This window comes from Hoplias malabaricus, chromosome 15 (genome assembly GCF_029633855.1).
Source record: "Hoplias malabaricus isolate fHopMal1 chromosome 15, fHopMal1.hap1, whole genome shotgun sequence".
Taxonomy (NCBI): Eukaryota; Metazoa; Chordata; class Actinopteri; order Characiformes; family Erythrinidae; genus Hoplias; species Hoplias malabaricus.
In genome coordinates, this window is record NC_089814.1 from 17,584,637 (window position 1) to 17,612,003 (window position 27,367).

General features: G+C 41.4%; 1 protein-coding gene across 5 annotated transcripts in view; it reads right to left on the reverse strand.

The window, feature by feature from the left end:
• The window catches only part of nrxn2a (neurexin 2a), a 416,827-nt gene extending 398,899 nt beyond the window's left edge, over positions 1–17,928 (reverse strand). For all 5 annotated transcript variants that reach the window (XM_066645189.1, XM_066645188.1, XM_066645191.1 and 2 more), the window contains exon 1: positions 17,807–17,928. The gene's annotated coding sequence lies outside the window, so the exon portion shown is untranslated. The remainder of the gene's footprint in view (positions 1–17,806) is intronic.
• Positions 17,929–27,367: the final 9,439 nt, after the last annotated feature.

The window sequence follows — 27,367 nt, forward strand, 5'->3', positions numbered from 1 at the left end:
GTGAGGCGTGTATGTGGATATATTTGTGTTTATCTTTGCGAGTGCATGCATGTCTCTGCTGAATGCATTAGGCGAATGGATTCATTGGCTTATTCTTATGCATTGGAGGATGTGCTGGGTATGAGTGCAGACACAGTGCTGAGAGTGAGAATTGGCAAATTTAAACACCACTCCTCAAAAGTGCCATCCATTCTCTTCCTCAAGGGAGCAGGAAAAAAAAAAGCAGGATGAAATTAGATAAAACAATATGTTGTATTATTATTATATGTTACAAGACAATGGTTCCAATTTAGACATTAGACAATTTTCAATTATTAGGAATAAATTGATCTTAGAAAAATCATCACTGAGTTTAAGTCACACAAGATGCAGTTTCACCAGAGTTTTTAGAAAAGCAGAGAGGCTCTGGTTTCTCAACACTGCTGTAGTGATCTCACGCTTTATTAGATTAGCTTTATTAGACAGCTGTTTTACTGTTATTGGCCTGAGTACCATCACTGATCATATTAAAGGTCACAGTATTATCTTTTCATGCTCAAGGTGCTCTTTAGGGTCTATGCTCTTTGGTCTGGAAAACACAAATAACACAAAAGAACCAAAAAAAACTGATGCTCAATATATTTACCAATATTCTCATGCCTATTAATATTAGACAGTTTCATAAACACAATGCCCATTATTATACACTGTTATTAACGAATGTCATTAAGTAATCATCATAATATCAGCTGTTAAATAAGCACATACATATTGCAGTATATAATGAGATACAAGTGATGACAAAATATTATCTCAAGCACTTTGCTAACTTTAAAGAAGAACAAAATACATTCTTAACCTACTTAGGAACAGCTGATATCTTCAAATCAGACAAAAAAAGGCAAACATTGAGATTCTAAGTGGGTTCCAGAGAAGAGAAGAGAAGAGAAGAGAAGAGAAGAGAAGAGAAGCTATTAACCCTAGTCAGTTGTATGGCTCTCCTGCTGTTTCTCCCCCTTAAGCCAATGCTTGGCATTGAGCATGGAGACCAAACAGCTCATGTGCAGCTGCTCCAGAGTGTTTCATTGGTTTTTAATGTTTTTCTATTGAGAAGACACAAACTGTGTCACAACAAAGAAGCACAACTGAACATTACATCATTATAATGAGTGTCAATTAAAAATTGCACAAGCAGTGTAGCAGTGCTGTAGTTTTAGTTTCAGCATTAGTCATGATTCTGGTTTAAACTTTCAGAATAGATCTTGATCAGAAAGATGCTGCAGTTAGGACCTGCACCCATAGGTATTCATGCTCATCAATGGCAGCTGTAAAAACACATACTTGTACACACTGTTCTAATCTACAGCACTTTTTTCTCAGGGAAGGCAAAAGCATTGCCAGTTGCTGTTTGTGATTCCATGGCAGCATTTTTATTGATTTGTTCTGAACTTATTATCATCAAGTTAAAGCGACGGTGATCAGTGTTGTGTCACTGTGTGCATTAGATAACTTTTATATGCCAAGACATTTCCTAAAGACAAGTCAGTCTGAAACTAACAAGCGGTAAACAAGGAGTGCCAAGTTTCAGTTCAAACATGAAGCATCTTAACATTTTCCTCAGAGAATATTCACATTTAAGCAGAGATTTATTAAAAAAAAGATGAAATGCGAGTAGAGGAATAAAATACTGTGTACAGTACACAATTTGTGAACATTTTTGGCTGTTGTTTGCTTTGTACATGATTGCAGAGAGTTGCGTAATGAGGCTCTTAGACTACAGAGCCAAACCAACAAAAATTGAGTAATTGGTCAAATGACCTATCCATGCTCTGCTATTAGAAGCATACTTTGGTAGCAATTGTTGCTAGTCTGGACAAGCTACACAAATTTCCCAAACAACCTAATGAGAATATGCAGCATGTTTTTGCCTACAGTTAAGACTGTACAAATCATTTCCAATTATGTTTCTGTTCTATGTATTTGAAAAGCCAGCTTGATGGTTGCATAATCAGTCTAATTTTTGAATTATACCAATGTTGTTCATACCACCTAAAGCTGAAAGAGAAATCCACATTTCTTGTTTTCCAGATCTTTTTAACACTGTAGCTGTCTTTTACATCTTGTGAAAATCTCAAAATATATCAACTCAGAAGAAATGTTCCAAAGGTACCTCTGTTCACAGACTTACATTAAAAATTTAGAATGTTTTTGCCTTCTAGAAAGTTGGACTTTTTTTGGATAGCAATTATGTGTAGTAACTCCACATATTACGATTTCACTTATGCAGAATGGAATAATTGAATAACTGGAAACTACAAAAATGTTTTGCAAAGACACTAATGCTAACACTAATCGCAGGTGAAGGAAAGTGAAATTTCCTTTGTGACTCCGCCCCAGCTGATAAAACCTACCTTTATATCTGCCTGCTTCCCATATCAGGACAGAAGACACCAGCAAGCGCAAAATTCCTTCTGCAGAAAGATCTTTTCAATCCCCCTTAAACTGCCTGGTAGAATCTGACAAGCTGCCTCTATGCAGCAATAGTATGTCATGCATGCCATCCATCTCAACATCAGCAGCTAGTACAGTGGGGAGGGAGTATAAGATTAAGAATGCAGTACACCGAGGTGCCTCAAGGTACAACACTAAGAACAAACCTGTTTGGACTGTTACTGCCAAAACAACTTATTATAGGCTTCGTTGGGTGGAGGAGACTCTTTGCGTCGGCACTTGATTCCAGCCAAAATATATCTTAATCTTTTTAATCTTGTTGTGGGTCATGGGCATTAGCAGACAGCTGGAAACATTCAGGTGTAGCTAATCTGATCTATGAGTGGCACATTATCGCTCAGATGAGTGGCACTCACTAGCCTCGGGGAGATCAGATATCACTTAGCGGACACAGCCTCACTCTGAACCACCACATTTGCCAGTGCAGTGCACTTAGGTTCAGTGCAACACACCGGTGTTAGACCTTGCCCCTGCAATAACCCCTCTTAAGGCCAGAGCCCACTACAGCACTCCTGATCCTGAAGCATGTCTACCTCACACATTTCTGTGTTTTCCCTGCTCTAATACACCCACTTCAGCTCAGGAACAGGTTGCTAATTAGCTGATCTGTCAAATCAGGCATGCCAGAGCAGGGAAAACACACAGAAATATATACAGGGGTGCTGTCTGAGTGATATTTGATAAAATTCAATATTTTGGTATTTTCTAAATATCATGGAATCACAGGATCTGATCATTTTTAAGTTGGCATTCATAAAATTAATGAGCCAATGCCACATACTCTGGTACAAAATGCTAAAAAAAATAGAATATATATAGCATCTATGTATATAAAATATATAGATTCTAGCCAGACAATACACATGTCCAGAATGACTATTTACAATGAATATAGGCAAGTCATAATTAATGTATGAAAATGTATGTGTTATGCATTAATCACTTGATCACAGGTATTCATGGCGCTAGCTGTTTCTATAGCTGTTAGGTTTCATGCCATATATTTACATCATAACAAACAGACCGTGAACTGAATGTCATTTCATCAAGCGCAAAAAGACAGAAAAAAATTACACATCATGTATTAGTCTTCTTAAAAACTAAAATTAAAAAGTTGGCCAATCATCCAGTTTAGATATTTTAGGCCTATAATTTATCAGCAGTACACAGTTTTTAAAAAACCTCATTGGATTTATATGCCAGTTAATCATCAACCCAAAACCTATCAAGTTAAAACAACTGAAAACCTCTTGTAAATTGCATACTTTGCAGTGAATTAAGCTTTATCTAATAATACCTCTAAACCTAAAAAACCTCTTGCTGTCTTGTCTAATACTGGTTTACCAGGGCTGATAATATATCCCTCAGCATAAACCAAGAGGCCTTCAGGACCTCAGGAACTGCACTAAAGCACTAGCTCTCAGCTGACGAATTAGCAGCTGCAGCCTCCATCCCCCCTGCAGTGCGGCAGCAGGCGTGCAGCAGTGAGGTGGCAGCAAGGGTGCAGTGCTGCAGCTTGGTGAAATGGCCCACGGCAGGTCAGCAGCTGGCACAGCACAGCCCCCATACAGCCAGCATGGCCTTCAACATTAGCACGCTGGAGCCGAAGAGAAAAGACTCATGTACCCAAAGGGAGAGCAGGGTTATTTTCACTGTGTCAGAAAAAAATATATATATATAAAATCTGCGGACCCCAAAACGGGCCCCAAACCCACTGCGAACACCAAATCTCCTCCCTGCTGAGATTTTAATTTGTTTAGCTGTGATGCTAAATCTGAACTTCTTATGTGCTTAAGGTTACTAATTAACGGCAGGGAACGTATGGCGTGCAGGGAGTAAGTATTTTTAGCCTGAAATGGGAGGGCATTTAAAAAAATAAATAAATAAATAAATAAAATACAGGTTGTAAACAGAATGCTGGATGCGGGAGTCTAGCAAGAGACTGTCTCCGTCTGTGTCATTAGCCAGCTCTCCGTCAGGTAGCTAAACAGGCCTGCCGCAGCAGCAGTCGCGCAGAGATAATCAGGGAAGTCACTAATTGGATCTGCGCAAGTCATGTGACCACATCTAGGGGTGCGCAGCCTGACAAATCGCTAGCAATCACTCTAACAGAGGGAGGTCATTTTGCATACATTGATGTCGAATTAACATTACGGAAAGAAGATGGATGCCCAGCCAGTGGCAGGCAGTTTACAACGTGGCTTCAGCCTGCAATAGGGGCTGATATAATAAAGCTTATTAAATGAATAGATGGAGCTAAAAATGAATGGGCACAGATGGGCAGCAGGAAAAGTGAACACACAGCTCTGTGTGGTCAGGCAGTGGAGCTCACCCAGGCTGCAGAGCTCACACACCTAGCCAATAACCTCCTCCAGATCCACATGCATCTGTCCTGCGAGGCCCAGCCAGGCGCCATCGGTGGATAATGCCCACTCACCAGAAATAGCCTACGCTGTCCACTCAACTACATGTTCCTGTTTCACGCCACCTGACATGGTGGCCTACAATTCAAACTGCATTTACCGCAATGACATACCTCTCCTTCCTCATATCAGTGTTTCACATTATGGATTTAGAAGCTCATATCAATACTGTATATCAGAAATATATGCTACTGTTATTTTATGTAGGTTCATCAGTGTAAACGCTTTGTTCTGTCTAGTTTCTACAGTGATCCACCAAACACTAACATAGGCCCATGCTGCAGTAGTGAAAGGGAATGTTTAATAAAGCTAAAATTTGATTAACTAGTCTTTAATCAATTATAAATGTAATATTATTACAGCGATTAAAAACGCAGGCTTACATTTCTAGCTATTCATTAGCTGATGGAGTGGAACTGCCTCTACAGACTTGAACGTGTTGGGTCCACAGATATATCAGTACCAATATCACTGATGTATTTATTGTTAACGTATTGGGCGGCACGGTGGCGCAGCAGGTAGTGTCGCAGTCACACTGCTCCAGGGACCTGGAGGTTGTGGGTTCGATTCCTGCTCTGGGTGACTGTCTGTGAGGAGTTGGTGTGTTCTCCCCGTGTCTGAGTGGGTTTCCTCTGGGTGCTCCGGTTTCCTCCCACAGTCCAAAAACACACGTTGGTAGATGGATTGGCGACTCAAAAGAAAAAAAAGGTAGGCTCTGGACCCACCGTGACCCTGAACTGGATAAGCGCTTACAGATAATGAATGAATGAATGTTAATATATTGACAATAGAAAAGCCATTTATAAAATATTGTAATTGGCTCTACATTTACCTAAAGGTGCTTTTCCACCAGCTCAGCTCTACACAGCTATCTACACTGTACAGATCGGCCTGGACTGTTGCATGGCAGCGCTGTGCTCACTCCCAAAAACAAATTAACAGCACTTAAATGTTACATCTGCCATCGTTGGGGATTCCATAGGTTGCCTGTATATAGACAGGATACACCCAGAGTCTCACTCCCTTTTTGTTTCAAATGACCTGGCGTTTCTCAGGCTGTCTAGTTGATAAGTGGTGCTGCTCTCACTAAAATCCAAATTACTGGAGCCTATTTCTTTAAACCTTTGATTCGTCAATAGATTCAGCGCCTTAAAACAGAATTGGTATCAGCATTGAAAATGTTTCCATCGTCAGGCCTGAGAGCGAAGATAATGGCAGGCTGGCTCCCAGACGGGGGTCCTGGCGAATTCCTGGCCAAGTGTGACCACTGCCTGCGCTATGGCAGCCGGCTGAGGCTGGGGCGACATGACGGATGGACGGGCAGACAGCTGCTAAACATCTCAGGATTTACGGCACAGCTGAAGCAGCCATCAGCCTGACGCCCATCAGGCTGACGTAAATCTGCTGCCCTCCTGCCTCCACGGAGAGACTGACGCGGTCAGGAGGCACTGGAGCAAGTGCTTCTTAATCACCTCTCCACTATTGTTCTGCCACAGTCGAGGCCAGGCTGTCCCCTACAACGCTCCACAAAGTGCCAGACTCTTTTTCTACCGCTCCAACACTTTCTCCTCCCTACCTCACTCTTTGTCTCTTTTATGTCTTCCTGCCCTTCTACTCCCCTCCTCTTTTGCTGTCTCTGTCCTCACTCTTATTCTCACTTTTTCTCTCCCCTCCTTCTTCTATCTTCATCTTCCTCTCTATTCCCCTGAATCCTCTCTCCTTCTCACTCTCTCTTCACTGTTATCCACCTGTCTCAATTTCTCACCCTCTTTTACCTCACGTTCATTCTGTCTGTTCCTCCATCTGCTTTCTTCCTCCTCCTCCTCCTCCTTCCCTTTTACTTTTTCTCTTCTTTCTCACATTCACTTTCTTGCCTGCTTTTTATGCTTCCTCTCTCATTTGTGTCTTTATTTGTCTTCTTTCTTCTACAATTCTATTTCCCTCACTCTCTCTCTTTTTTCTCCCTCCTCAGCTCTCTCTCTCCCCCAATAATTGTCTCCACCCTCCATGTCTCTCTGCAAGACTCTCCCTGGTGCACATCCCTCCCCCATTATCTTCTCTCTCTCTCTCTCATCCTCTTTCTGCACCCTCTTCAAATTTCTCTCCTCAAACCATTATTCTTTCCCTTTTCCTGCTCTACCTCTCTCTCCATGAGTATTACTCTTAATCTTTCTTCCTACCTTTTTCCTGCCCCCCCCCACCCTCCCCTCTCTCCTCTCCCTTTCTCTCTCTCTCTCATCTGTGTCCCCTATGTGAAGGGAGGTCACTGGGCAGGAGGAGCAGATCAGCAGTCGATGTGCATGCTGCAGTGTAAGGTTACACACTCCTGAAGCTGACAGGAACTCAGACTGAATAACACTTCCGCCCTGCCTGAGTTATCCATGCGGCCCCACACACGTGCGCGAGCACACACACACACACACACACACACACACACACACACACACACACACACACACACACACACGCGTCCCCAGTCTCCCTCAGGAGGGCTATACAGAGACAAGTGCACTGTTTTTTATTTATTTTAAGCAAAGATTCTTTCTTATTTTTGAGGCATAATTGATTTCTGGACACGTTCCACCAAGACAACTGCTCGATATCTGGCTTGGCTCCAGTAAGCTTTTGTTTGTGAATGTTTGTGTGTGTGTGTGTGTGTGTGTTCTGGGGACACATGCATAAACAAAATAACAAAGTTTCTCACGGAAAGACAATATCAAAAGGAAATGCAATATGCAAAGCTATGGAACGCTGGCCTGGTTAAGGCCATCTGCTTTGCGACTATGCAAATCGCAGAGAAAACAGAGCAGCTATGGTGGGTAGAGGCAACCACAGCTTGGGCCATGTGACCCGAGCGCTGTGTTTATTAGGCAGCAGAGTTTCTTTCCAGGTCCCATGTTGGGAGAGAGAGTGTGTGAGAGAGAGAGAGAATCACTTCATTTGCCTCCTTGCTCTCTCTGTGAGCATCTGGCATCCTGACGTGCTCTGTAATGCCAGATAATTATCTACATTATCTGTTGCTGCTTACCCGTTTTACCCACTCTAAAAACATTGTGAAGAAGCAGCAAGCGCCTTTAATTATCTACTTGCTTCTTCTCACCCCACTCTCCTCTGAGCCAGTCCCTCTGGAATCACTCAAAATAAACCAATAAATACATCCCAAAAGCAGCAGCACAAAAATATCCCTTTGTGGTCAGTCTGCAGCATAAGAGCCAGAAAACCATGCGAGTTGCTTATGTATAAAGCCATGTAATTTCAACAACATGATGTAATCTGCTGAATTACACACAGCTCGGGTGATTGGCGAATTTGACCTGGGCCCCTCGCTAATGATAAGCGCTTCAGTAGCCTTAATCGCTGCACTCACACCACCCACCGCGAACGTGCACTGTGTGCCGATGCGTGCCTCCAGCCCAGGGCCTGTAAACTATTCATTTGGGTTAGCCAGTAAAAGTTCACCAGCCTCCAATGCAAGAAACAGGGAGGAAAAATTGGACAAAATAAAGTTCCCTGGAGGTGACAAAGACAGAGACTGAACATCTCAACAGTGACCTTTTTTCCATCTCATCATCATCCAGAGAAGCGATCCCTCGTTTTTTTTGTTTTTTTTTCTCAGGCTGGCATGAGGCTGAGTCACGCGTCAGCCCAGATTAAAAAGCAGCCCTGCTCTTGGGCCTTGCAGTGCCCTAAGAGACACAATGTGTGTTTGTGTGCGTGTGTGTGTGTGTGTTTCTGTGTGCGTGGGTGTGTGTATGGGGGTGTGTTTGAGCGACCTTGGCGTGGAGCGAGAATAGACAACACCAGAATGTGTTTGTATAAGTGTGAACAGTATAGAAAGATGTGACTGTACTGTACTGTGCAGAAGTTAAAGATCACATTCCTTTTTTTATTTAAAGTTAAGTTATTCATATTTTCAGAAGATATTTCAGAGGGGAATAAATAACATATAATCCACCTGTTTTCATCTGTCAGAGGAAGAACAGTGTTAATCTCCACTCTGACTTCAAATCTGATCTGAAAATATCCACAGGTGTTTGTGGCAATCTCACCTTCCAGTCAGAGATAACAGCTAAATGCCCTGGGTCTGAAAGGGCGTGTAACCGTCAAGAAGTTTAAGTTAAGAAAATGTAATACAAATAAATACCAAATAACAGATTTTTCTTAAACAAAGATACAAAAATAGCCCTGGACAATAATTCATTCATTCATTCATTCATTCATTATCTGTAAGCACTTATCCAGGGGTGCGGTGGGTCCAGAGCCTACCTTAAATAATTGGGCGCAAGGCAGGAATACACCCTGGAGGGGGCACCAGTCCTTCACAGGGCAACATAGACACACATTCACACACACACTCACACCTACGGACACTTTTGAGTCACCAATCCACCTACCAACGTGTGTTTTTGGACTGTGGGAGGAAACCGGAGCACCCGGAGGAAACCCACGCGGACACAGGGAGAACACACCAACTCCTCACAGACAGTCACCCGAAGGAAACCCACGTAGACACAGGGAGAACACGACAATAATTCAATATCAGTATATATCACAATATAACAATGATATAACACATTTTCAGTGTTTGATTTACAACATCTGTCACTGACTGACATTCATTACAGGGCACTGTCTTCAGTTCAGTCGTCAGTTCAGGGCACTCAGTTTAAAATGTAGTTTAAAAATATTAATATTAACAAAGCCAATATGTTTATGTTTGATGGTGATGTCATGCTTCTATTTGTTTTTGGAAGTTTTTCAACTGATATTATACTGTTCATATTGATATCGGAATCATATCGTAGCCACCAAAATAAGAAATATATTGTGATATACATTCTGGAAATATTTTCCAGCCCTACATACAGACTAGAAATGTAGCAAACCAACCCAAGAAACTGTGGGTGTTCACATAAACATGGACTGATCGCCCCAGAGCCCAGACTTTAAGTTTGAGATTACTTGGACTGGATCCAGAGGGAGGAGCTGGATGTGATAAAGCTCCTCCTCCATTGTTGTGTTGTCATTTAATTAAACTAAAACTGACTCCTCCCAGTGGGAGGTACAACCTAACACTAAACTTGCCCCTAAACTTAAGCCTAACCATGCCCTCACACTTGGGTGGAGCTGGATGTGGTCTGATTCCACCCAGTGGATTTCAGGTTCTGAAAAATCCAACCAACTTCTATAACTAAATGTCAGAAGTGTGAAAAATCTCAGCAGATATTTTCAAAAGCAAGTCTCCAAAACAGCAAACTCAAACTGGGGACATGCAAAATTTAAAAAATACTCAAATTATTCTTAACTGTTTAAGTTTTATTTATTTTGCTATAAAACAAGGATTCCAACTGTATGGCAGAAAATAATTGTGGATAAATATAAAAATATATATATTAAACAGCTATTTCATCAATTTGTTTTAATTTTCATATTCAGATTTGTTCTTGTTTTTAATAATCTAACTTAGTAACAGATGGTTTATTTTATTTATATAACAACAAACAATCAAAAATAGTGTCATATGAGAAATCCTCATTTGCCTCATGGACTTTAGGCTGCTTATGGACCCATGGATGAGAAGAGAGTCCTGCAGAGCAGGAGTATGTATTATATTCATATGTGAAAATAAAAACAAGACAAGCCTGCTGTCCTGTGCTGCTTTCATTTGATATTATTCTGTTAGCTAGTTTACAACAGACAATAAAACCTCAGGATAAAAGGGATCATTTCACCTGATGCAAGTTCTCAAAAAACTGACTAGGTGGCCTCTGGAGGAAAATGTTTGAATACCTCTGCCCTAAAATGGATGACTTGTACATTCTGGCTGTTTTGAACTGAAATTAAACACAAAAATCTTATCTCTGACTTATGTGTTGTACAGTTTGTGTGTATGAGCAACTGGTGTGGAGCAAGAACGAGGACACTGGAATATATACGTGTGTGTGCGCAAATAAATGAATGCATGTAGAAACTAAAGCAGACGGCCACATGACCATGTCCAGCCTGTTCTTGTTGTGCTCCTAGCTTCAGGCCACTGGTGTAACGGTGAGTGCATGGCCTATGAGCACAGCCAGACTGAGCCCTGAGCCCCAGCCCCCAGAGTGGCTTTGGAGACATCAGTAATTACCACCGTCAGCTCACACTGACTCCAATATCGGTCACATGACACCCCCTTGGCACTGTGGCTTGCTCCTGGACTCCTTTCCCTTATCGCGGCTACTGCAGAACGCAGGACAAGAACAAATGAGCAACACTACCAGCTGGAAGGGAGCGAGAGCCGAGCCCCAGAGCTCCAGCAGCCATGGCCGGCCTTCTGCCTGTCCAGCTGTATGGAACAAAATAGTAGCCTTGCAGGTCTAGCCCCCCCCCCCCCCCAAAATAAGGATGCGTTAACTACTCCCTCTAGCATCAGCAGTCCACACTGGAGCTATAATGGACGAGAGTCATAGAATAACAACAGAGAGAGAGAGCATGGAGCTCACATCAAGGAGCTGTCCATATGGGTGGTGCTGAAAAGGAAGACAGGCGTGTAGTGAGAAACACAGGGAGCTGTCCCACGCATGCAAGTCTAGCAGCAATGAATCACAGGCCACAACGTGTGTGTGTGTGTGTGTGTGTGTGTGTGTGTTCTTTGCTTCACTTCTGTACTCTGCTGCTACCTCTACATGTTACAATATCATTTAAAATGATGATGTTGGATGACTAATAAGAGGTCATATTCTGTACATAAAAGCAAGAGGAGCAAGCTGATGGACTACAGCGAGTTGTTATAGAGAAGAAAACATTACAGCAATGCCATTACGCGCACTCTCATTATTATGTGCATTGATTTCTTTTGTTCAACTTTGGCATTCAAATGAATACAGTCTTTCAATACTGTTATGAAACTACAACGCCAGATAAGGCCAACAGAAGACACACATAAGCAGAAACAATAGCATGAAGGAAATCAGGTGGAAAAGGGGAGGTTATTAATTAGGTCGGTAATTTGATAACGCATCAATTTTCCACTAGCGGGTCATCTCTCATCCTTTAAACAGTGCGATCGAAGCGCGGTCAGAACATCCCTCATCATGGCTTTCCCCTTATGACAGCTCCTCACAGACCGACACCAAAGGACAGCAGTGAAGGGCAAAGAACAAAGACATGCTCACTCACACAGTCCTTCACACGCCAGCCACTCACTCTGCTTACCCCCTCTCTGTGTGCAGAGGAGGGGAAAAAAAAATAAGCCAACCATCTGTCCGTCAAAGTGGCCACCATTCGCCCCCTCCTCAACCCACACCCCGCCGCCCTTCCCTAGCTCCGGATATGGAAGGCCAGTGATGGCCGGTGATATTCCTTATCAGTGGGGTGATGAGATTTGGTTCCAGACCTGACACTCAGGCGAGGGTATTGATAATGCTAAATCCCCAGCCTGCCCCTTCCATTGCACTGATCTGGGAGCAGCTTCCCAGCCCTACAACTTTAGCTGTTATTAAAGCAGGAAGATCAAGGTCAGCTTTGCCTATGGTTGTTCTATATAAAACCATCTGCAATTTCATGCGTGGGGAGAACTTCTCAAACACACGTCTCTTGGCCGTGTAAACAGAGGAGAAAAATAACGTAGGAGACTCCACCTGACTGCAAGTGCAGCGATATCACCCTCGACATAATCCGTCTCTCTGTGCTCCGCCCGAAATGCCTACACCCATTCTCACTGTCTCCAGGTTTTAAAAAAGTAGAGCACACATCTCAGCTTCTGGTGAAACACCTACGGTATATGAGCAAACGTTTGCAGACACCTGCTCATTCCACATGTCTCCTTTAATTAAGGGCATTAAACAGGAACCCATCCCCTTTAGCTCCAGTAACAGCGTCTGCTCTTCTGAGAACACTTTGCACTAAATACTGGAACATTTCTGTGAGGATCCAACCATGAGCGCATAGTGAAGTCAGGTACAGGTGTTGAGTAAATAACAAAGCTCCTTCGATGTATCCCAAAAGCACTGGATGATGCCCTATCACTCCAGATACTCTCACTGGTAACAAGCCCTGGTCCTGTGCAGTTGCTTCAAAGTTACCCAGTCCACTTTATGCACTTCTATGGAGATTAAGAAAGATGTGTGCACAGTTAAACACCTGTCTCCATAAGAAGTGCTGAGGTAGTTCATTCACTAGTGGCAAAGTGCATAGTATACCTGTAAATGTAATATTAATTCAAATTTGGGGATGCACATTGATATCCGAATCATATTGCCAATATCAGATAACAGGTATACCGGCACAAAGATTAGATTAGACCAATATTTCAAAACAAAATTTAATGACATATAGCCAGTGAAACCTTGACTTATGAGTGAATTTTCGGAGATACGAGCCGTCGCTCTGTCGATGTTTTGCTTTATGATGCAAGCCGAGTTGGGCGCAAGCGAGCTTATGCCACCCGCCACAGGTATCTTGCCATGCAAGCATCTCTGTTGTTTTGCTGTTTTTTTGTAGCATTGTAGCATTAAGTGTGTAGCAAGTAAGTTAAGCACAAAAAGAAAAACTCCCCCAACCTCCTTCACCTCCACCATCCTCTTCGTCTACCTCTTCAACGTAAGTAAACCTAGTAGAATCAGTTTATTTCTTTACATTCTCTTTTATTATGTATTATTATGTTTTTATACATTAATTGTTATTTATAAAGTACACTTTTTCTTATTTAAAAACATGTAACAAATCTGTGTGGTTTTGGGGGCCTGGAACAGATTAATAGCATTTCAATTCATTTTAAAGGGGAAATTTAATTTGATATACAAGCAAACTCAGTTACAGCTCGGTCACAGAGCGAATTAAACCTGTAAGTCAAGGTATTACTGTATATTGTATTCTGCAAAATCAGCAACAATATGTTTTATTTCATTTGTACTTCTATAGAAAGAAAATGTTACATTTCACCTAAATGCTTTTCTAATTATGACCATTTTTATTTTTTTGGAAATGCAATAGCATCAGATGTTCTCATGAGCAAATGTATCCAGGTGGCAATAGTATTAGTAAATGTAGCAAATTTAAGGTACACACATTTCTGTGCACACACACCCTGTATAATTGTATATTGACCAATAGAAAGAGACACTTAGTGGCAAGAGTCAGTTAGAGGGATGTAAATCCCCTAGCACTGTTCTGTTTGTGATGCAAAATGTATCATTAACATCTGTACCTGACATCACCTGTGCTCTTTTGGCTGAAGCCAATCAATGTTAAAATGCACCAAAATAGAGAATACATGTAGTGTAAAGCTTTCAAGACAAACTCAGCATCAATAGTCCTTTGACCTCAGGGGGGGAAAAATCCACTGGACTAGGCTGATGAAGTGCATACAAGCTGTAGATGCAAAATACTGGATATCTGCTTTAGCGCAAAATTCACATCCTACTCCAAACGATTTGAAAAGGCCCACTTTTTGGACAGATGTGGTTTTGAATAATCAAGCTTAAAATTGCTGTGGCATAAAACGTACAGTACATTTCCAACCTGCCGAGTTTCAGCTACAACCCACTCCAGCTTGGTAGCACAGCATGTTAAGCCGGGAAAACAACATTATGTAGTAAATTTAAATTCTGCATTATAGAGTCATTCATCTGGCTGAAGGAATTTTTGCCAGCGTTATGAAAGCTTGTCCAACTCCTCAGCAGTTGCTATGAAACAGCAGACTTGTGGGCAGACTATGGAAAGACCAGTTCTAAAAAGTGCATCAGCCTTTTTTAGCAATATCACAAATATACTTGTGTTTCCATTAAATTTAGAACATGTATATCTACTTGTTGGTTATAATCTACTGCAGACTTAAGAGTGGTATTGGGAATCAATATTCCAGTGACTATACAGATGTCAATATTTATGTTTTACATATCAATACACAATACTCTAAGGTGTCAATACATAAAAACAAACAACACAACACCTCTGCTTTGAATCTAGCTCAACATGACATAGTGCATCATTACAGCTTATATATCAGAATTTAGGATTGTTTTAACTTTCATTGCTTGTAGGGATGCAAATTGTATTTTTTCCCCTCAGATCTGGTTCATAAGAGAAGCTGGCTGGCTCCCAGTTATGCTAATTATTTTAAGCCCATATCAGAAGGCACAGTGAATATTGCCAAACTGGTGTGTATTTACATTTTCCTCCTATGCTACAGTATACTCTGTTGCTACATAATATAGACTAATGTTTGCTAATGAAACTGGAGTCCATAGGCATGACAAGCCTGTGTGGGTGGCAGTGAGCTATGTTAGTTAGGCAGTATGAGGCTGCATGTTTATGTTAAATAAGACTTTTTGTATCACTCGGTTTTAAGGTAAAGCTATTTGGTAGTGGATTTCCACATAAACCACAGCTTCCATCAGTTTTACACAGTATTTATACGCCACACTGGCATTGTTTTTATACACATCTCACTGATAAGTATTTGCCTACTGCTTTTGATCTGAGTAAAGCAACAGCCCTTTGCTAAACAGTTTTTAACGTTGTTCCCAGGGTACCTGTTAGGCCAATTTAGCGCTTATAGCACAGGCCATATATATGCAAATAAAAGTCCCATATAGTTCCAATAGATTCCTCCACATCTAACTTCTGCCAAAGCCCCTGGCCTACATTACATGCATGAAGAGATGTGGGGTCCAGCGGGCAAGCACAATATTGTATGAATGTTTAGAAGCATCTCTCAACCCCACTGCCACCCAGAGGGCAATGCAGGTCAGGCTGCATGTGATATTTTGACGTCCACACTGTGGCGCAGCCAAATGAATAATCAATGGCGCTTAGATACCAAGGGCGTTTGATTTTCCTTCTATAGCTCAATTTAAAAAGCTCATGAAAGTTTCATGGCCTCTGTGTACAGTGGGGGGAATGCTACAGAACTCTAAGACCTCCCAACATGTTCAAAGGATTGAATTCCATTACGGCCCCCACTCCCTGCCGGCAAGGATCCATTTAATCACCATTACACTCAGAATGAAAACATATTTGCATCATGTGTCATATGTCTGTGACCTTGCCAAAAGGTTGAATGAATTAATATGATTTTTTTTTTCCATTTAAAAAACAACTTCCAAAATGGTGCTCATTTTCTATAAAGGTGATGGTCATCGATTTTTCATTTCTTTTTTGTAAACAACGTGGTTCAAAGGGGTTTGATGTGAAATGGCTCACTCTAGAGAAGCTTACAAACTTGGATTTCCTAACAGGTGTAGAGATATGAACTAGGGTTCATAACAAATGTATCCTTGTTATTCACTTTCCAAAATGTGTGTGAGGTTGTTATTGATGAAAATAGAGGTGAATCTGAAAAAATGTTTTGCTTTACACTCTGCCATGAATGGATTTTACAAATGGGTTTTACTCCAAAACCTAACCTTTTCTCTTATTTATTGTAAAAACACTCTTGGGCAGTAGGCAGTGTATTTGAAATAAATTTCATGTAATAATTTGCTGTCATAAAGCTTTTTGAGGCGTTAGACCCTTCAGAAACCTGGTTCATATCACCACAGCTGTGAGCAATTCTGAATCTTTTTTTTCCTAGAATTTTATATCAAAAAATCATGAATGGCTAAGTATATGCCACAATGAAATGAACCAAAAGTAAACATAAAAATCAGCTCCATTCCACTTTGGAAATTTTGAAATGAATAAATATTGTCCAAGTCCATGCCCAAGTGGACATTACTATTAACTTACCAATACACGATTGTTATATAAATTTAAATTTATAATTTAAAGCTCCAAGCTGTAAAGGTAAATGCAAATACACATTCACTGCCTTCAGTGAGTTCACCAAAGTGGATTTCTTCTTTAAGCTAGACAAGACAATGATTCCAATTTCACCCCATGTCTCCTAGTCAGAGTCAGAACTAGTGGAGCATCTCAAGCAAAACAGCTGCATTGGTACCACGGGGAGAGAAAGGAAATCTATTTGACATGAGCTCCCAATCAAATTGTCTCCAGCACTTCACTACTGGCTGCCACCTAGCAGTTGGTGATGCAGTTAATTATGGGTTCAGTACGTGGCACCCACAAAAGAAGACAACAGATGTTCAGCACGGTGGAAAAGAGAAAAGATGATTCTAAAGCGCTCGCTTTTGCAGTACAGTATTATTAGCAGTTTACCTACATAACCAACGACGGTGCTGCACGGAGCAAAAGAGGGGAAGGTTTCTCAGCATGGCAACAGCCTGCCAACGGCAAAACGCTCCCAAAATATTGTTTTAAATATGACTCAGTGAATCAACTGACGAGGCTCAATGAGGTTACAGGAAGTTGGAGTTTATTGTATTTAGCTAAAACGTCGAGGGGGTCTGTAATACTCAAGGCTAAATGGTGCACGCTGGAATATTTGGCCTTCAGCGTAGAAATATAACGAACAAAAACATGCTTAAAATGGTGCCGCCGAATTTACCGACGGAGACGTACATATTGAGCTTGTTTTCTTTGTGAACTTATGCCATTAGCCCGAGAGCCGCTAAAAGTGGCCAAACACTGATCAGTAAACAATAAGACCGTAGACACTCCTCAGCCACGTTAGTGAAGGAACTGAACGCTGTACTTTCTTTCTCTCAACACATGGTCTGCCTAGCAGAGTTACTCCATAGCGCGCGCACACACATACATTACATTACAGCCATGCGGTTGCTGGGGGTAACGATGGAGACTGAGACATATGAGGAATAAGGCAGAAAATCCAAAGAATCTCTTCTCCTAGACGCTTAGAAAGCGCGAGAGCCACGCGTAAACAGACAGCGTTCCCCCCTCCCCGCAGCTCGAGCTCCACGTCACCCCATTTTGAGAAACGGCTGTTTCTGTGTTTTTAGACGACCACGCGCCCTGTCTCCCATGTCCCTTGTGTCCATGTCCCTGTCTCTCACCTGCTTGTCCTTCGGGGTTGCCAGTCCCGCGTAGTGACATCCACCCTTTAGTGTATTAAACGCCTCCTCTTCACTATCTCTCCACTGCTGCGTAATGCGGCGCTCACCCTCCACTCTTCCCCTTCTCCAGCCGCTCCACCTGCATCCCCCGTAGCACAGCGAGCGGAGAAAGCGGAGCCGACACTGAGAGAGAGAGAGAGAGAGAGAGAGAGAGAGAGAGAGAGAGAGAGAGAGAGAGAGTGTGAGAGGGAGGGAGGGCGCGGTCAGCGGAGCGGCCCACCAATCACCCCGTGGAAACTGCGGCACGACTCGGCTAACGCCGCTCACCTTTAGCTCACACACCGCCGAGCACACCTCCACACATCCCCTGCACCTCAGAGCACAGGGGAGCTATTAGACATACTCCAACTCGGTCAATGCGGTGGGCTTCGTGCTCTTCAGTTTCTTTTGTCCTGTTCCTATTCAACACCTTTCTGCTTCAGTGCTGTATTGTGGGACAGCAGGTAATATAGGACAGTGTGCCATATTTATACTAATATAGGACAGGGAGTTGAGTCAAACTGTGACAGTGGGGGGTACAGTGAGATACAGCGAGTGTGGTCATTATGTGCTAAATATTAATACCAAAATCGAAGGTGTAAACAGGTTACAACTGAGTATTACAGCATGTCAGGTAATATAGGTCAGTGTAGTAGGTCACACAGGACATAAAATACAGCAGGAGATCCATGTTCTGAACATTTTCTCTGTCTATACACATCAGAACCAGATTCTGCACATTGTTATTTAATATAACTTATTAAAAAGTTAATATAATAATTCAGAATTTTGAATTGAAAATGGTTTGTAGTATTTTAGCAACCAAATATAGTGTTTAAAAAAATAAATATTGAAAAACTAATTTGTATATTGTTTTGTAATTTTGGCCCTCAGCACACTTCTAAAGATAGAGATTCTTAAATCTGTAGCTCCATTTACATTCATTGTCTGTAAGCACTTATCCAGTTGAGGGTCACAGTGGGTCCAGCGCCTACTCAGAATCATTGGGCAGGAATACACCCTGGAGGGGGCGCCAGTCCTTCACAGGGCGACACATTCACTCACATACAGACATTTTTTGAGTCACCAATCCACCTACCAATGTGTGTTTTTGGACCGTGGGAGGAAACCTGAGCACCTGGAGGAAACCCACGTGGACACGGGGAAAACACACCAAACTCCTCACAGACAGTCACCAGGAGCAGGACTCGAACCCAAACCTCCAGCTCCCTGGAGCTGTGTGACTGCGACACTAACCTGCTGCGCCAGTGTGCCTCCTAGCTTTTTTTCTATTATTTATTGATTTATTTTGATTGGATGTTAATGTAATGTAATCACTGTTAGTTGACTCAACTGTGTGTCTAACAACCATGTGTTACAAAATACAGGAACTGGAACTAAATTAAAGATATGGGGTTTAGAAATTCTAATTATTATTAATATGTTAATCTTAAAGGGAACTAAAATGATTCTGAGGAAATACCATTCATTTTCATTCAGGTAGATTAATTATTGCAGTTTACATTTAACATATCATTACCTTTAACTGAATATGGGATGAAAAGCCAGTACTGGACTTTTTTTTATTCTGTTATCAGTTCAGTGACTTCATGATGGAAATGGGTTTTGTTCATGAACAATGCTTCAGACTAAAGATGAGCTGAAAATGCTTCAGCTTTAAGCAGATTTTGTGTTAACTACAGGAGCAGTGCAGCAAAACACTTTGTGTAATAACCCAATAATTCGAACAAGCATGATAAATGGTATCTACTCTAGTCCCAGTGTGTCGCCTTGACCCCCGGGCTATTAGTAATGACTGAAAACATGAGTGGCTAGTTAGAACACCAGCAGCCTGTAGCTAAGAAGGGAGCACAGGGCCAAAAATAAATAACATAAAGAGGCTACCCTCTACAGGACCTCATGACATTTGTACCTAGAGTGTCCCAAAACATTTACAGCGGGTGAGAGAGAGGGAGCAAGCGAGAGTAAGAGAAACAGGAGAGAGAGAGAGAGAGAGAGAGAAAGAGAGAGAAATGCAGGTCAATTAATATTCTCTCCTTTACTTCTTGAAAGTGGCTGCATGCTTTCAAACGTTTGAACGAGTGCCTTTGGAATGACTCAGTGGCTGTCTATCTTCCCAGAGCAGACAGAAAAACACACGTCTGCACTGTGTGTGTGTGTGTGTGTGTGTGTGTCTGGCTTTGGCACAGAGCAGCCCACGCCTCGCACCTTAACCACTCAGGAGCTTGTGCTTTGTTTGTCAGCTCAGTTTGCGCTATGACTGGAGAAGTACCTTCACTCTTGTATAATTTTGCTGCTTGTACGCATGCGGATGATGCTACTCGGAAGCCAAGTGCTGTTCTGCGTAAAGAGGCTTGAAATAAAGGCATGCAAATGAATGGTGACGCTGTTGGACTGTTTTCTTTTCTTTCTCAAGGCCCTGCTAAGTAGAAGTTCGATAGCAAGACGTCTCCAGGTGGACGCGGAGAGGTTCCAGTGCTGACAGCTTCGAGACGGAGGGGAAACACGTGCATGTGTGGGCGTGTGTTGTCACTGTAGCTTGTCTTAAATGATTGCTGGAGTAAAAAAAAAAAAAAGGAAACTGGAGCATGTGAACACAAAGACCTTGGAGCCTCTTCAAGCCCTGAGCACACAGCTGCATGAGACAGCTATTAATGCAGAGTGACAAGGTCAAGGGAGATAGACTATAGTCTCTCTCTCACCCCATCACTGTATCTCTCTGTCCCCCTCTCTCTCCCACCCTTTCATGTTATCTCTCACACTTATCTCTGTGCCACTTCCTCCTGCTCTCTTTCTCACTTACAGTATATACACGTTATATGAGCCAAAATTAGAGGACATGTGCTCATCCAACATTTCTTCTTTCTGTCCCCCCACAACTGCTATTATAGCTTCACATTCTTTTTGGGAAAGCTTTAAGCAAAATGTTAAAATATTGCTGTGGGGGTTTGATGAAAATCAGCCACAAGGGTATTGGGGAAATCTGGTACTGATTGAGGAGCTATTGATCCTGAGCCAGAAAATGTCACACCAACCCATCTCAGGTAGTGAACAGTGGGCCATCACTTTAGAGAAGCTTCAATGCTCCACAGAACTATGCTGAGGGAGTGGCTTAATAGCTTTCTAGCCTATACTGTCTTGCTGAAACAACCATGGACTTCCCAGGAAAGGAGGATGCCTTGATGACAGCATTTGTCTCTCTAATATATATATACAATATACACCTACACATCAAGGGTAGTTTCACACATTTGCAAGTCAACTATGCCATGGACAGTGATGCACCTCCAAGCAATGGTGGATTCTGGCTTTTTTACCTTGTACTGACAACAATCTCAAAGATCCATTCTGTCTTGGTACAAATGAGTCAACATCAATTTTTCCCAAAAACAAGCTGAAATTTTGAGGCATTACTAGACTACATGTTATACCTGGGTGCACACAGAATTTAGAGGGGCATTGCTGCACCCCTCTGCTTGGCTTGCAAATCTAGAAAACTGCCTCTAGAAAAAGCTTGTTAAACACTAAATACACTGTCAGAAAAACTGTCACTGTGGTGGTACCCTCAAGGGTACATATTCTGTATTTTTAATCAGCAAACATAATTGTCCCTTATTCTATTAGAATTATAGATTTTTGGACTGTGTTGGTTTCATATACCACATTTCATCTCCAGGGCTAATATTATGCTGTTGTTATTATTTTTTTAAGTTTTACATATATCTATTAAGAATAAAATACAAATATTTACGTCTCCTGGAGATGAGAATGTAATATACGTTTAAGGAACACAACTGGACTTCAGATCCACTGTCATACTTTTAATGGTACGTTTACATTGTTTGTACATTTAGTGAGCAATAAATTACCAGTACAGTATCTTTTTTTCTGAGAGTGTAGCTGAAGTGATTTAGCATTAAAGTGAGCACTACTCTGAGAAATGAAGAACAAACGCTGAACACTAAAGATATTCATTCATTCATTATCTGTAAGCGCTTATCCAATTCAGGGTGGCGGTGGGTCCAGAGCTTACCTGGAATCATTGGGCGCAAGGCAGGAATACACCCTGAAGGGGGCGCCAGCCCTTCACAGGGCAACACAAACACATTCACTCACACCTACGGACACTTTTGAGTCACCAATCCACCTACCAACGTGTGTTTTTGGACTGTGGGAGGAAACCCACGCAGATACTGGGAGAACACACCGACTCCTCACAGGCAGTCACCCGGAGCAGGAATCGAACCCACAACTTCCAGGTTCCTGGAGCTGTGTGACTGCGACACTACCTGAGCACCACCAAAGATATTATTAATTGTATTGATTTAGTTTATGTGCACACCTTTGAATGGATAAAAACATAAACCGTATAAATCTTTGCAGTTTTGCACCATTTACCAAACCTGCGTTCATGCTTCCTCTGCCATACACATGGGATACACGTAAAATGTGAGAGAATTATGTTGCTAACACGGCTCCTAATTTAATATGACATTATCAAAACTTAGACATTCTTATGCTCATGAGTAGTTATGCTGTGGAGTGTTCCATCTTCTTGGCATTATTTTCTGTCTGCAGGGAATGTCCAACTGTTTGCTTTAGTGGTTTAATTATGTATTTTTCATAGATTGTTCATATATGTTTATCTTTAAGTGATATCATAATATATCAGCATCATATATTTCTTTTAAATATGTACAAACGTCCATTATTTCATGCAAACGAGCTGGCTCTAACTGAAAGCATTTGAAAGGCTTTTGCTTTTGAAAAGACACTGCTGCATTATGGGAAATGTAGTGTGTGTAATGAGTTGTATGTCATGTCTGTTGTTCTGCATGTAATCAAGAAACAAATTACTTTTAAACACCATGATTTTAGTTGGGAACAGTAACATTTTATCAGGGCACATGCCCCAGTTAATTAGGTCTGGTTCTGCCACTGCATCACACCACAGCTCTTTCCAAACACCTGAGATGAACTTGGGCCTGGGAAGCTCCTTCTGTGACTCCTTCACAATATTATTCAAAGTAGATCGTTAAACAAATAAATCCCTTGTCAGCCACACTGTCAAATATACTTTTTGAACAGTTTAAAAATGAAAATCTTATGAAGTATGGTACAAAGAAGTGAGCCACGACCTATCTATGTTTGCAAAGACTATGCCTTTTATTTTTATATTCACCTGCTTATAGTGGATTGTTTCAAAACAATATTCTATTAACGATTCCCTCTAGAGGACCTGTCCTGACTTTTTTCAGCATGCTGCAGACATCTAATTCAAAATGTGTTTATATTTATAAAATACATTCAAGTTGGTCAGTAAAAACACTGGAAAATTAAGTAAAGTTTTAGGGGAAGTAACTAATCAGAACTTGTTTCTGTTGTATTTTATTTACACACACACACACACACACACACACACACACACACACACACACACACGCACACACACACACACACACAAACACACACACACACTGAATGATATATGTCCAAATCACACCTCTCACTGTCTTTCACTCGATCTATATTTATGTCTCTCTCCCATGTGTGCTAATGTGTGGTTTCAGGAATAGCTGCAATATTTGTGCCGGCAGTGAGGCCAGCTTGATGGAGGCCTTGAAACGTAATCATGTGATTACCGTGTGAGAGGGTGCATGGAATGGAGTGAGAGAGAGAGAGGTGAAGATTGACTGGCCCATGATCATGATTGCTTTAGTGGGGCAACGATCACGTAAACCGTATCATCACTCACTTTCTGCCTCTTTGCCCCGATCTGTCCTGCCTCTGTTTGTTTGTTGTTATCTCTCTCCCTCTCTCATGCACACCGACTCAGTAAACACACACACATACACCACGACACATATCTTTTGACAGGCGACAAGCAGCTGTATCCTCACTCTCAGTTCCCCAGGGATGGCTCCAGGTTAATTTAGCACAATTGGCAGATTAAAAAACACATAATGGCACATGTTTAACCACGTCCTTCCACTTCTGGGAAGATGGAGTGGGAACAGTGGATTTGTAGCCATCTATTTGATCTGAGTTTTTCTTCTTTGTGTTTGATGGCTTCTAATGCACCAATCCATTACTCTCCAGTTCATATCAGGTTATTAGCACTGATGCAATCATGGCTCAAATTGAAATGCCTAATTTGGTGCAATAAATATCATCAAACATCTGTTATCTAAAGTGGATGAAAATGAGGCAAGTGCTTTGAATGGATTTACAAAAACTAAAAGGTGTTTTATGCTTCAGTTCAAAATTAAGTTCTGATACTAAGCATATTGATAAAGTCATCTTATTATTATGATACCACACTGTTATAGTTTAGAAGTGAAAAACTGAATGTTGATAAAAGAATGTTTCACATTTAAAAACAGCATCATCATTAGGCTCCGTGGTTTCACTCAGTGGATCTGGTTATTATTCTAAATCTGCAGAGGTCAGCATTTGCTATTGCAGAGTGCTTGTGGTCATTTCACACTTTGGCCAGTAAAGCTCCCAAAGTGGCAGCTTGCCTTTGAATTGAAATGTTCCATTTTATTAAATCACCAGATCACATTGATATCCATACACTCACAAATATACATCATTAATAGAAAACATACACAAACACTGTTTCCAAAAAAGCTTTCACACTGTGCAAAATGTAAATAAAAACAAAATGCAGCAATGTGTATGTCATTGCCAGCAACTGAAAAATCTGGGACAGGGTCATGTTTAGCCTACGGCTGTGTTGATTTACCTCTTCTTTTAACATCACTTTGTAAACATTTGGGAACTGAGGATACCAATAGGTTGTTTTCTGTCACGTGGTTCCGATGATGCATGAAATCCATATCTAGGGCAGGAAGGAAAAAATAGAATAGAGGAAGGAGCCTGTACTGGATTAATTTAGGTGCTATTACGAGAGAAATGTACAAACAAATACATCATCAAATATTTATGTAAAATATGTGAACTGTAAAATTAGCTGCTTCTCCAGCCAAGGACACCATTGAAAACTCACAAGAGAATTGAGACATAGAACTAGTTTTTAGCAGACTGGTTGACCTCAGAATCAGTACGCTCCACAAGGACTATAGTGTAGTTTCATTTTATCATCATGTAGATTAACCAAGAATCAAAAACATACCTTGCCACTATGCCTCTTGACATTAATATTACAATTGTTTATTTAAGGTAATGTTAGGTTTTCAATCAGTCACCAGTGGACACTCACAGCACAGTGAAAAATCAAATAGACAGCACAGTAGAGTTAGCTTTCCATTCCAGATACATGGTGTCTCCATTTAATGTGAAACGGGATACTAGCGGATTTGAGAAGTGAGTACTGTGTTGTTGGTGCTGTGGCTGTGCGCTGGTGACATAAAACAACATTTACAAGAAACACAACTGAATTTGAACAAGAATCTTGTAGGAAGCTGCCTCAGTCTCGTCCTGATCGCAGTATTAAATGCAGAACGTGGATTGGCCTTGTCTTTCTCAAATGAACAAGGCCTTCCCAGAAAAAGACTGAGAACTGAATGGCAGCATGTTCATTCAAAACCTGAATCATCAAGCATTAACGGTGCTTTCACAGATGTGCAATTCACCCATGACGTTGCCTTAATGCACTTCTTTGACATCATCATGCATGCTGACTTTTTGACTGTGCGCTAACAACAAGCTGTGATCCTTCTCCTCTTTAGCATGAAGGGCACGGCATCCATTTTCTCTAGAAATAATTTCAAATATTGCACCATCAGACCACAGGACAATTTTCCACTTGGCCTCAGTCATTCTTAAATGAGCTCAGGACCAGGACACAGCAGCATTTCTGGATCCTGTTTGTATATAGTTTCTTCTTTGCATCTGTGAGTTTGTGGATGCAGCAACAAACTGTGTTCACAGACAGTGATTTTGGGAAGTGTTTCTGAGCTCATGCAGTGATTTCCAATACAGTCTTGTGTCTGTTTTTAATGCAGTGCTCCCTGAGAGTCCAAAGATCACAGCCAGACACTGTTGGTTTTGGGCCTTGTCTCTTGCGTGCAGAGATTTCTCCAGATTTTTTCAATGTTTTAATGATATACTCTAAATAATGAAATCCCCAAGTTCTTTAATATTTTATGTTGAAAAACATTATTCTTAAATTGTTTCACTTGCCCACCCCATGTCATTCACAGAGTGGTGAAACCCTCCGCATCTTTACAGCTGAAAGACTCTGCCTCTCTGAGGGTCTCTTTTTAAACCTGCTCATGTCACTGACCTGGTCACACAGCTCCAGGGGCCTGGAGGTTGTGGGTTCAATTCACGCTCCAGATGACTGTCTGTGAGGAGTTGGTGTGTTCTCCCTGTGTCCGCATGGGTTTCCTCCGGGTGCTCCGGTTTCCTCCCACAGTCCAAAAACACACGTTGGTAGGTGGATTGGCGACTCTAAAGTGTCCGTAGGTGTGAGTGTGTGAGTGAATGTGTGACTGTGTGTGTTGCCCTGTGAAGGACTGGCGTCCCCTCCAGGGTGTATTCCCGCCTTGCGCCCAATGATTCCAGGTAGGCTCTGGACCCACCGTGACCCTGAATTGGATAAGTGGTTACAGATAATGAATGAATGAATGTCACTGACCTGATGTCAATTATTTATTTATTTATTTTTAAATTATTTTTATATCACTAGACAATTTTACTAGTCTTTTATTTCCTCTGCGCCAAATTTTTAGAACATGTTGTTGCCATCAAATTAAAAATGGGCAAATATTTTAAAAAATAATAAAAAAAATGTTTAGATTATTTTCACATCATTGCATACTGTTTTATTTACATTTGTACAACATCTTTGAATAAGGATGTGGATATGTACAATAATACAAATCTTCAATCTAATTTATTATACTGGGATATGTTTTTTCCATACTGTTTTTATTTTATATATATACAATGTATATACTATAAAAATATTTCAAAATATCTGGCCAGCAGGCCACAAGTGTCATTGGTTTGGTGGCCTGGTGGCCAGTGATCTTTTATACTTGTTTACTGACAGTATGTCAGCGCTAGAAATCACTAAAGAGACAGGATTTAAAAGGGTGAACAGAGACCATGAGGAAGAAAGTGTGTGTGTGTGTGTGTGTGTGTGTGCGTAAGAGAGTGAGAGAGGAAAAGAAAATTAAAAAAGTAGAAAAAGAGCAAGAGCTAGAGTAAATGAGAAAGGAAGAGCGAGGAGAGGGGGAGATGTAGGGTGAGAGAGGGTGTGAGAAAAACAAAAGAAAATTCGAAAAAAAAAGCAGATACTTAGAGAAAGAAAGAGAGGGACAAAGAAAGGAGAAGAGGCAGAGAGAGAGAAAAAGAGGGGGAGGGAGAGAGAGAGATCAATAAAGTAGAGACAAAACATCGAAAAAGAATGCATTGGATCTTCCTCCTCCACCTGTTAGTGAAGGACCTGCACTCCTGTCACTCTCCCTTGTGCAATCTCCAGGGGACGGCTCACAGAAATACAGCTTGACTCTGCACTGCTCCTGATAA